The 11,050-nt window shown below is 40.4% G+C and overlaps 1 non-coding gene across 1 annotated transcript; it reads right to left on the bottom strand.

Annotated features, from left to right (window-relative positions):
* Nucleotides 1-6,950: 6,950 nt before the first annotated feature.
* On the bottom strand, nt 6,951-7,057 carry LOC136468141 (small nucleolar RNA R71). The gene has a single exon (XR_010761682.1). It is a non-coding gene; the product is annotated as a small nucleolar RNA R71 (small nucleolar RNA).
* Nucleotides 7,058-11,050: the final 3,993 nt, after the last annotated feature.

The raw sequence follows: 11,050 nt of genomic DNA, 5'->3' as shown, positions 1-11,050 counted from the left end.
CATTGTATACTTGCTGTGGATATGGAGGGAAAGGCATGGAGGAAAATTCCTAATAGGCCGTGTGGTTTTTTACGCTCCATCTGTCAAGCTTAGGCTCACTTGTGTCAATGTACTGTTGGTGGTCACAATATGTCCAAGCTTTCATTCTGGATCCTTGAAGACTATGGTACTAATAATAAATGGACATTGAAGCATACTATTAGCATGTGTAAGTTGTTTAGAAAGACTAAGAAACAAATGGGTTACTTTGATTTTGAGTCATGCTACACAGCGGTTATAGTTCACCCAAAATGGAATTTGGTTTTCTTTATTGGGGTTGGGGTGGAAAGAGCCGTCATCACATATAACATGGACAACAGAAAGTTCATGTCATCCCTACACATTACATTCTATATGGTAGACATGACATCCTGCTAGAAATCATTGGCAGACCTTACTATCTTCCCTATGTTCACTTGTTCTCAGAGTTAGAGTCATTATTAGCAAAGTAGTAAATAAAGCTGCATTTGATGTATCTCTCTATCATGACATGTTTAAATGGATCAATGTTGTTTGATTGTCTATAAACATGTTAATTTCCTCTTGGATGGATGTTGTCATTATTTTGTAGCAACTTTAACTTGTTTGTAATGTAAGCTAAAGTCTGTGTAGTGTATCAGACACGTTCAAACCTATAGAGGTCGGACTTTCTTGCGTGTGCAGTAACATTTCAACACCAATGGCTCCTTTTTGTTCCCAAAAAAACACCAATGGCTCCTCTATAGTAGTGATATATTAACTGCCATGATCTCTTCCACAACTTCGCTTGTTTTCCTTTCTTCCCCGAGCCCTCCCATTCCCACTATAGATCTAACATCGCCAGGAACGTGTGGTTGACTTCTCCAAACCTACTTCACTCTTAGCCACCGCCATGGTGAAGGGCAAGCCTTCTGCAAAGCGCGCATGGGCGGGGAATGACGCTGTGCCCATGGTGGAGGAGGATGACGCCATGCCCGTGGTGAATCAAGATGAAGCTCCGGTGGATCCCTTTGGAGATAGAGATGATTGGGCCATTGGCATCATGAGTAAGGCTTTCTTGAAGATCAAGCATGTGCTACAGAACACTAGTCTAGGCACCCTCAACCCGCCTCAGGAAGAAAAGGTGAGCACACTACTAGAAATATCCTCTTCTATGACGAAAATCTTAATGACGATTCTAAAACCATCATAGAAGATCGCTTTTTATGATGAATTTTTCTGTTTCATCATAGATCAGTGGTGACAATCCTTTAACCCTCCCTATCTATGATGAAATCAGGCATTGTTACAAAAAACGTCATAGAAGAGCATAGGGTTTCATCACAGATCACTCGCGTGACTCATCTTTGATGATTTCCTTTAATACTATGATGAATAGGGCTTCATCATTGAACTAATTAGATATATGTGACAAACAATATTAGATCTGTAATGAACGATGCTTTGTCATAGATCTCCACACGGTACTTTCTTCATTTGACATGTACCTGTGGGACCTATAGTTACTCATCCATGATGCTTGCAATTCATCATAAAAGTCTTCGCTCGATCCTTTCTCCATGCGACATGTACCTATGGGACCCTTTTCCATCCGACGTGTACCTGTGAGACCTATAGTTACTCATCTATGATGCTTGCAATTCGTCATAAAAGTCTTCGCTTGGTCCTTTCTCCATCTGACGTGTACCTATGGGACCCGATGGCTTACGTGTCATGTGTACCTGTGGGACCATTCTCCGTCTCCATCCAACCTGTGGGACCCGATGGCCCATCTCCATCTGAGCTATGGGACCCAATAGCTTGTGTGTCCCTTGACGCTTTCAATTCATCATAAAAGTCTTCGCTCAGTCCTTCTGCATCCGACCTTTGGGACCCAATGGCTTATGTGTCACGTGTACCTGTGGGACCTTTCTCTATCTCCATCCGACCTATGGGACCTAACGGTTTGCGTGTCACTTGTACCATGTGTGCCGTTGGGGTTTAATTTCTCAAAAAAAGGTCTGATACCTAGGAGTCAAACATGGGATCTAGACCAAGGATTGGAGCGTCTTTACCATTATGCTAGAAGCCTGGTGTGCTAACATCTCTTTGGAGTCACTATAGTATCCTATTGGATATGTGGATGCCCTATAGGTTGACTTAAATTGGATATATCCCCTGCAAGTGGAAACAAATCTATGCCCGCTAGACTTGCGGTGGCAGCGGAGGCGGATGCAGAGGATCCCCGGTCTGCTGTGGTGGCTTAGGTGTCCTTTTGGTGGCGTGGCATGGCTCTTCCGGTGGAGCATGGGGGCATTGGCGTCCACGTGATCAGGTGTGTGCCACGGTAGAGGCGGCTTGTAGCCGAGCTGTGCTAGTTCGTAGAACAAAGGTATGAGTACATTCTTCTGTGATTATAGAAATCCATTTTCTATACTTGATAAAGTAAAGAACACATAGAGAAAGGCTATTATGTATGAATTTCAATTGAAATCAATGCTTTTGTCACACAAAAATAGAAAACCAGACTGTCTCATAATATGATATGAACAATGCACAGATTAGTGCTCTTGAACACTATATGTTTTGTTCTAATGCTAGTTTTGCCATTGTCCACCCAATGGTTGAAACTCTAACGGACTTTGCATACTTTTGCTGTAATAGATGGATAGATCCTAGATTCCTAATGGGAGACCATTCTCGCCGATGTTCATCATAGGAGTTGAAGAGTTCATGGATATGGTTAAACAAAAATACCCAGAGCAAAAGATCCCATGCCCATGTACACATTGTCTTAACTAGGTGGTTAAAACTTGGCAGGAGGTGAAGGACGACGTACTTATACACAAAATGTCACCCACATATGCCACATGGATTCATCATGGGGAAGAGGGAGGAGGTACTAACATTATAGAGCCATCAGATGTGCATGGGTCTCATCATGATGGTTGGATTGAGGAGGAGGAGGAGCAGGAGGACCGCAATGATAATATATTACCAGATTTTGATGATTTAGTTCAAAACCTATTGACATCTGAAGAGTGGGCTGGAAGAGTCCCTACGTTTGAAAGAGTGTTGGATGAGTTGAAGCAATCAGTTTCTTCTGGATCTAACTTCTCAAGATTCTGCTTCCTTGTCAGGTTGCTCTATATCAAGTCCCACTATCGAGTTAGCAACAACTATTTTGATGCACTATTGGCATTGCTATTAGATGCATTCCCTAGTAGCAACGTACTAAAATCATGTGAGGAGACACGCAAATATATTCGAGAATTGGGACAAGGTTATGAAAGTATCCATGTGTTCAAGAACAACTATGTGTTGATTTCGGGTGATCGTGAGGAATTGCAAACATGCCCAAAATCCAAAGAATCTAGATGGGAGGCTGCAGATAGTAGCAGGCAGTTTTCTCATAAGGTTTTGAGGCATTTTCCTCTAATAGCGAGGTTGTAGAGGATCTTTGTTGCTCGAGGAACAGTAGCGGACACCGAATGGCACGAGACTAAGCGAGAGAAGAATACCGATGAAATGAGCCATCCAGCAGATGGGGAGGCATGATAGGACTTTGATAGAAAGCACCCAACTTTTGCAAATGATATAAGGAACTTGAGGCTTGCTGTCGCCACAGATGGTTTCAGTCCATTTGGTAACTTTAGCTCGACATATAGTATGTGGCCTGTTCTTGTAACGCCTCTGAACATGGCACCATGGGAATATGTGAACCCATCGAATTGCTTTATGTCTCTACTGATCTCGGGCCCAACCTCTCTAGGAAAGGATTTTTATGTATTCTTGGAGCCTCTTATAGAAGAACTAAAAGAACTATGTAAGGGTGTCGACACTTTTCATGTACTACATCATGATAATAAGAAAGGCTTCACTCTATGAGCTGCCGTGCTTTCGTGCATACATGATTTTCTAGCATTGAGCACCTTATCAGGTCGAACTACCAAAGGTTGTTATGCATGTATTTATTGCAACAAAAATCCATTGTCAAGGAGCCTAAGAAAGAAGCTAGGCTACCTTGGACACCGTCGTTACCTTCCTAGGGATCACCCTTGGAGATGCGCTGAAAAAGTTCACCTTATAGGTGGTCCTTGAGGAAGTCGACAAGGTGAAAGATGTCTGCCTAGGTAAGCATGATGGAAAAAGGAAACAAAAGCGTGGAGAAGAGCCAGTCATTTATAATCGAAAATCTGCTTGGTGGGGGCTACCGTATTGGAAGGACCTATTGCTGCCACACAATCTTGATGTCATGCACATTAAGAAGAACATATGTGAAAACATTCTTTGGACATTGCTAAAAGTAGAGGGCAAGACAAAGGCCACAATGAACACTAGGCTAGATTTGCATGATATGAACATAAGGCCTCAATATCATGGTGTGCAGCAAGGCACCTGGCTTAAATTCCTAGAAGCTCACTATCTCTAGACGGAAAAACACAGAGCAGAATTTTGCAAGTTCCTTAAAGGTGTCAAGTTTCCAGATGGTTATGCAGCCAACCTAGCAAAATCCATAAGTGCAGATGGTACCAAGGTAGTTGGCAAGCTAAAAACACATACTTGCCATGTCCTTCTCTAGAGGATCATACCTGCAGGCTTAAGAGGTTTTGTTCCCAAAGATGTATACAAAGCTATTTCAGAACATGGAAACTTCTTTAGGCAACTGTGCAATAGAACTCTAAGGAAAGAAGTCATGGAAAAGCTAAAACGGGACATCCCACTCATCTTATGCAAGCTTGAGAAATTTTTTCCACCGGCCTTTTTCGATATTATGGTGCACTTGGCTATCCATCTACCTGATGAGGCACTTCTTAGGGGGCCCATATAGTATGGATGGATGCACCCAATAGAACGGCGACTGGGCATGTTGAAGAATTTATTAAGGAACAGGGTCAGATATTGACGGTAGTTACCATCCATCATAAATCGTCAATATAACTTGAAATCATGCATGAAAATGATCACCAACATAGACTTAGGGGTTTAAACTAACAATTTCCACGAGTTTTGGTGAATCTGTGCTTTCAACAGGGTTTATCTAGAAAATCGTTAAGGAGGATCAACTCGTCAAATTAAATCATGTTTTTCCATGATGTAAACAACCCTAGAAGGTTTTAGAGGACACCAGAAGACACTCCATCGAAGTGGGGACCGAGAGGCTTCTAGGTGGGGCTGGCTAGTCCCACCTATAGGTTGGCCAATCCCTTGGCCCCACATGTCAGCCTTCGCTTCGCACGTTGGTTCTCCAGCACCTTAAGGATTGCATCTCCGCCCATTTATTCAAGTTGGTTTGATCTGAGGGTTTAGAATTGATGCTCTAGCCTATATATACCAGCCCCTACCCCCCTCTTAGTCATTCGATCATAAGTCAAGATCAGATCAGAAATTAGGGTTTCCTTAGAGAAGAAAATAGAGCTCCAATTCTTCAAAGTTCTAGTATAGTCTAGCTAGCAAGATTTAAGTAGAGTTTGACTATGCTTAGGATTCTGGATTCACTATTTGGAGGCTAGTAAAGCCATTGTATCCCTTTATATTTTGACTTTGTGCTACTTCAATACTATGTTGCTATTTATTACGTTCCTAGTTTGCTCTAGTTATACACTTGATATAGTCATGATTGATGATAAATTTATGCATATGTTCGCAAAGCAGTTAGCTCAATACTCGAGTGAGTTAAGTGGTCGACATTATGTAAGCATGGTGCTGAAATATTGTTTACTTGTGGATGCACTCTACAATCTGGGTCATGTGGTGATTGCAGATGTGACACTCCCGTTGAGTCCTTTGTAGTCCACTCCCCATTTGTAGAACAAGTAGAACCCAATTGCAAAGGGAGACAAGCTCTGTTCTTGATCTTCCTTAGTAATGTTCCTTATGCATAGATATAGAGTTAATTATGCTATAGATGTGAGTGTATATACTTGGGTGTACAACAGACTTAGTAAATAAGGAATGACATAGGAATCTTTTGCTCTTAACTAATCTCCTGCCTAGCCATACTACATTTATGAGTATCTATTTCTATCTCTGGAATACTATCAATGCCTTACACTTATCATTTATTTATCATTTAACTTACCCCTACTATAGCATGAGAGTTAATGATCTTATCATAAGTATGCATATTTGTCAATATCTCTTGCCACCCCATAGCTCCTCCCTATGGATAAAATATAAATAACGATACCTGACATACTCCTGGGTGAAATGCTACAATGATATATTATCTGTGCGCTTGCGGATACTTAGTATATATATAATTTTACAAGTGTTCTTAATAATTACTAACAACACATTTCTGGCATTATTGCTAGAGATGACAACTTAGTAAAGATTGATGCTAAGAAATGCCAACAAGCATTTCTGGCGCCGTTGCCGAGGAGGGGCACAAGGCTAAGAGAATTGATCAAATAAATACTTATTGATGAAATCATAACTAGCACCTTTGCTTTAGCAGGCTTACCCTTGTTTGTCTTTGTTTATATCTTATACAAGGTATTGCGGGATTGGTTCTTATTCATCAACAAATTCCTTCAATCACAATCAAACCAATCAAGAGGAAGCTCAACATTAGTTTCTGAAGCTATGGTTGAAAAGACTCTACGTGAATTCTCTGCTCCAAGCACTGAGAACATCTGCACTAGACCAACACTCAAAACCAACAACCTTGAGTTTGAAGTCAAGGCAAGCCTCATCAACATGGTGCAAGCTACCCCATTTAGCAAGAAGGCACATGAAGATGCTAGTACTCATCTCTAGGATTTTCTAGAGATTAGTAGCATGATCACCATCAAGGACGTTGCTCAAGACATCATACTACTCTGCCTGTTTCCATTCTCATTAGTGGGAAGGGCAAAGTAGTGATTCTACACCAAAAAAGATGACATCAATACATGGGCAAAGTGTTCGAAGGCCTTTCTAGCAAAGTTTTTCCCTATAGGCAAAACCAATGCCTTAAGAGGAAAGATTTCCAACTTCCAACAGTAGAAAGGAGAAACCATTCTAGAGGCATGTGAATGTTTTCAAGAACACAATTCAGATTGTCCTCATCATGGAATGGAAGATTGGTTGCTCATGCAAAGCTTTTACTATGGATTAACTTAGAAAGCTCATGAACAACTAGATGCAACTACTGGAGGAGCATTCATGTCACTCACCCTTAGAAAAGCTAAAACCATTATGGAGAAGATAGCCTCTAATCAAGGCTGGTCTCAATTCAATATTCAAGCATGCAATAAGAATGAGGAAGTACCAGAAGAGGTGTGTGCACTGTCAACCAAGATGGATGTCATGTTGAATTGGCTTGAATAGCGAGCCAATTACAAGAAAGACCGTCAGGCCATTCAAGATGCTTTTAATTTCCAAAACATATGTGGAGAATATTTGGGGGTTGATCTCCCCGAATATCAAGAAGACGCAAATATTGTCAACTCTACTCCATAACAACAGAGACAAGGATGGAATCAACAACAATAACGGTCAAATTCCCAAGGTAGGTACCCAGGTAATTACTATAATTCGTCCTATCTTAAGCAACCATCTTTGACAGACTTGATCTTAGAACAAGCTAATATTAATGAAAATATTTCTAAAAAGCTTGCTTTTAATGATAAGGTCCTAGAAAACATAAATATTAAATTGGACAATTTTTCTTCTGCCATAAAAGACCAACTTAGCTATAATAAGAAGATAGAATCACAATTAGCTTAGTTGGTGTTGACGGTCAGTAACATCAATTATAAACCATCAACATAACCTATATTTATACTTAATTCTATCACCAAACATAGGTATAGGGGTTTAAACTAATAAATTCTATGAGTTTTGGGGAATCTATGTTTTCAGTAGGGTTTATCAAGAAAACCGTCAATGGGGACCTATTCGTTAAAGGAAATTATGGATTTCCGCTGTGTAATCGACGTGGGAAGACTCTAGCAGACGCCAAAAGGTGAATCAACAACACAGAGCCCATGTCTCTAACATGTGGGGCTAGCCAGCCCCACCTAGAGGCTACCCGACCTGTGGCCCCCCCATGTTAGCCTCCCATTGTTATGTCGGTTCTCCACCACGTCCTAGGTTGCATCTACGACGTCCTTTAAGTCAGTTTGATCCAAGGGCTCACGTTGGACATTCTAGCCTATATATACCAGCACCTGCCACCCTCCTTGGAGCCATCCTGAAACTCTAATTCATATCATGAGGATCAGAGCCAGCTATCAAGAGAAGATTAGTCCTCCATAGGATCTACTCTTATAAATAATTGTGAGATAGAGAGCGAGGGGAGAGTTTTGGAGGAGGTGCCGGTCTGTCGATGCTCCCTCTATGGCTTGTACCTTGGCAGATTCAAGTTCTATCTGAGATTGCATCTAAGATTTCTCTGGTAATCAACTTCTGATTCAAGTAAGCATCTTGTTTATATTATTCTTCAGGTTCACGACTCTCTTTTGAGTGATTTATTCTCTTCCTTGGGGGAGTAGAGTATTAATCGTAAGTGTAAACATGGTGCTTAGACTTAGGTTAATCGTGGATGCACCCTGCATTTCGGAAGGTGGTAGATCATGTGAGTGACATAAGTTCTATATAACCTATACTATATTGCTTCGTTGATCCTTTGTAGTCCACCTCCCGTCTATAGGCGCACATAGGACATGGTTGCAAAGGAAAACATCCTCTACTGGTGTCTTTCCCTAGTAATGTTGCTAGCTGAATAGTAGAAGACATAAGCTTACCCAAGTTAGAACTAGAGAACTTTAGTTATGCTCTCTATGCTCCTATTTATCCTAACCTTGTTGCCACCCTTAGTTAAGTTAGACCCTAGTTAGTCTCACATGTTTCCCTATGGATACGATACTTAGAATACCTCTGGGTGAAAGCTATAGTGGTATCCATGCGCTTGTGGATTTACTTGTGTGCGTTAAATATACCAACAAGTTTTCTAGCGCCGTTGGCGGGAAAATAATTGCTGAATTAACTTCGAGCCAAGTTTAACATTTTATCTTGTATTCTTTCTTTTATTTTACTTTTTTCTTTTAGCATGGATTTCACTCCTATCTATCAATATGCTAAACCCACGAGCGCAATCCGAGAGCCACCAAAATCTTTAGAGCCCATCATAACACCTGGTTATGAGCTGCACTCATGTTTTATAAAATTGATTCAAGATAAATCCTTCTCGGGAGAAGGCGATGAAAACCCATACTCACACCTACAAGAGTTTGAATAGACCTATGCATGCTAGCGTATCACTGGCATGTCTGACAAAACTGTAAGATGGAAGTTGTTTCCATTCTCTTTGATGGGAAGAACTAAACATTGGTACAGTCAAACCGTAGGAAGTATGCACAGAGATTGGGAAATGTTATGCGCTTGTGGATTTAGCTATCAATCATGAACCATCAATACCCCAGAATCCTTTAAGGGAAGAAGAAATTCAACCTTTTGAAATTTCTTGTGAGGATGATCTTTTTTATGCTGATTTTGGGAAAAGCTTAAACTTCCAGTTCCACAAGAGACCTTTGAGCGAATATAATTCAAATCCTCTCAAGAAGGGATCTCTTGGAAAGCGTCCTTATTCCCATATAGGACATTGGGAAGAATACAAGGGTGGCATGTCTAGTGAAACCATAAAAGGAGAGCCAAGCTATCTAGAAGCCATTCTTATTCTCTCCCCTTCTGTGCCCATATTAGTTGTCTCATCTGAACACATCTCTAAACCCATCCTTGACCCAATGATCCCTCTTATGCTCTTTCTCCTAAAACTCATGATAATCCTAGAAAACCAGCAAGACACCCTAAGCATGAGAGTCATGAAGGCCACAAGGATGACCAAAAAGAGCAACGACAATGGCTGAAATGTATTATGAACTTGTATGTCGTTGCTAAAGAATGGATGGACAAGGACGAAGCCTTATGGGTAGAATCCAAACTTAGCCTAGATCCAAATGGTGAGCTTAAATCAATATCGTTAATAAACATGACTCATCCAAGTTTGGAGGAGGCCTTAGATGAGATCAACCGAGAGCCACCAATCCATTGGAAATCTTGGATAATAAAACATCCAATGAATGTTGTAGGCATGGAATGATGAAAACAATGTTTCCTCCTATAGACATTCATAATGAAACACCCTTAGAGCTTTAAAAGAAAGATAACATCAACGAGCATGGAAGTTATTTCATGAACACCTCACCAAATCCATGCTCGCATGAAAAATCTCCTGAATTAATTAGTCTCTCCAACATTGTCACACACAAGATCTTCATCCCCCTCATTCTCCTTGTTCATAAGACTTTGAAAGGGTGGTTGTAGATGCATATATTTATCATAAATATTGCAGATCTCATTGTGTAAATCTTGAGATAGATACACAAAGGTTGATATTGGAGGGGAAACCACTTCATCAACTTGATGCAATTAGAAGGTTTCCCAAGGATGAGCTTTTGTCCTAAAGCAAGTATTTTTAGGAGATAACATGAGCTTTCACTTTTGGCCGTAATGCCCTTGTGAAGTGAGAAACATAATTGTGAAAATATTCCTTCAGGTGTTTTTGTCACTAACCATTCCAAGTTTGAAGCAAAAAGAATGAAGGATGATGACTCAAGGTATGTCCAACCAATCATCATGCAACACTGAATCACATCCATCCAAACTTGACTTTACCTTGCAAAATTCAAGCCTGGGGTATGGGCTTCTTTGAAAAATCTTATGCCATGTTGCTAATTCATCTTGGTTGTCTCTACCTTTAAATCATGCTCAACTTGCTAAACAACAATCATGTTCATTCATCTCTATTTGAATAAATCTCTATAATACTTTCATGCTACCTTTGTTTACTATAGTATGCGTAGGTTTTGAAGTATTTTCATACACCTTTTAAATTAGGCATGGTGCTTAGTTTAAACTATTTTCCTAAATTAAATTAGACATGGTGTTTAGTTTGATTCTTGAACCAAGAGGTGTGCTGATCTTACTTCCAAAGGCTTTTTAAATTAAGTGTGGTGCTTAGGTTAAAATGCCTTCCTAAATCAAATTAGACATTGTGTCTAGGTTG

The sequence above is a fragment of the Miscanthus floridulus genome, chromosome 7 (genome assembly GCF_019320115.1).
Source record: "Miscanthus floridulus cultivar M001 chromosome 7, ASM1932011v1, whole genome shotgun sequence".
Taxonomy (NCBI): Eukaryota; Viridiplantae; Streptophyta; class Magnoliopsida; order Poales; family Poaceae; genus Miscanthus; species Miscanthus floridulus.
This window is presented reverse-complemented; position numbering and strand designations above follow the sequence as displayed.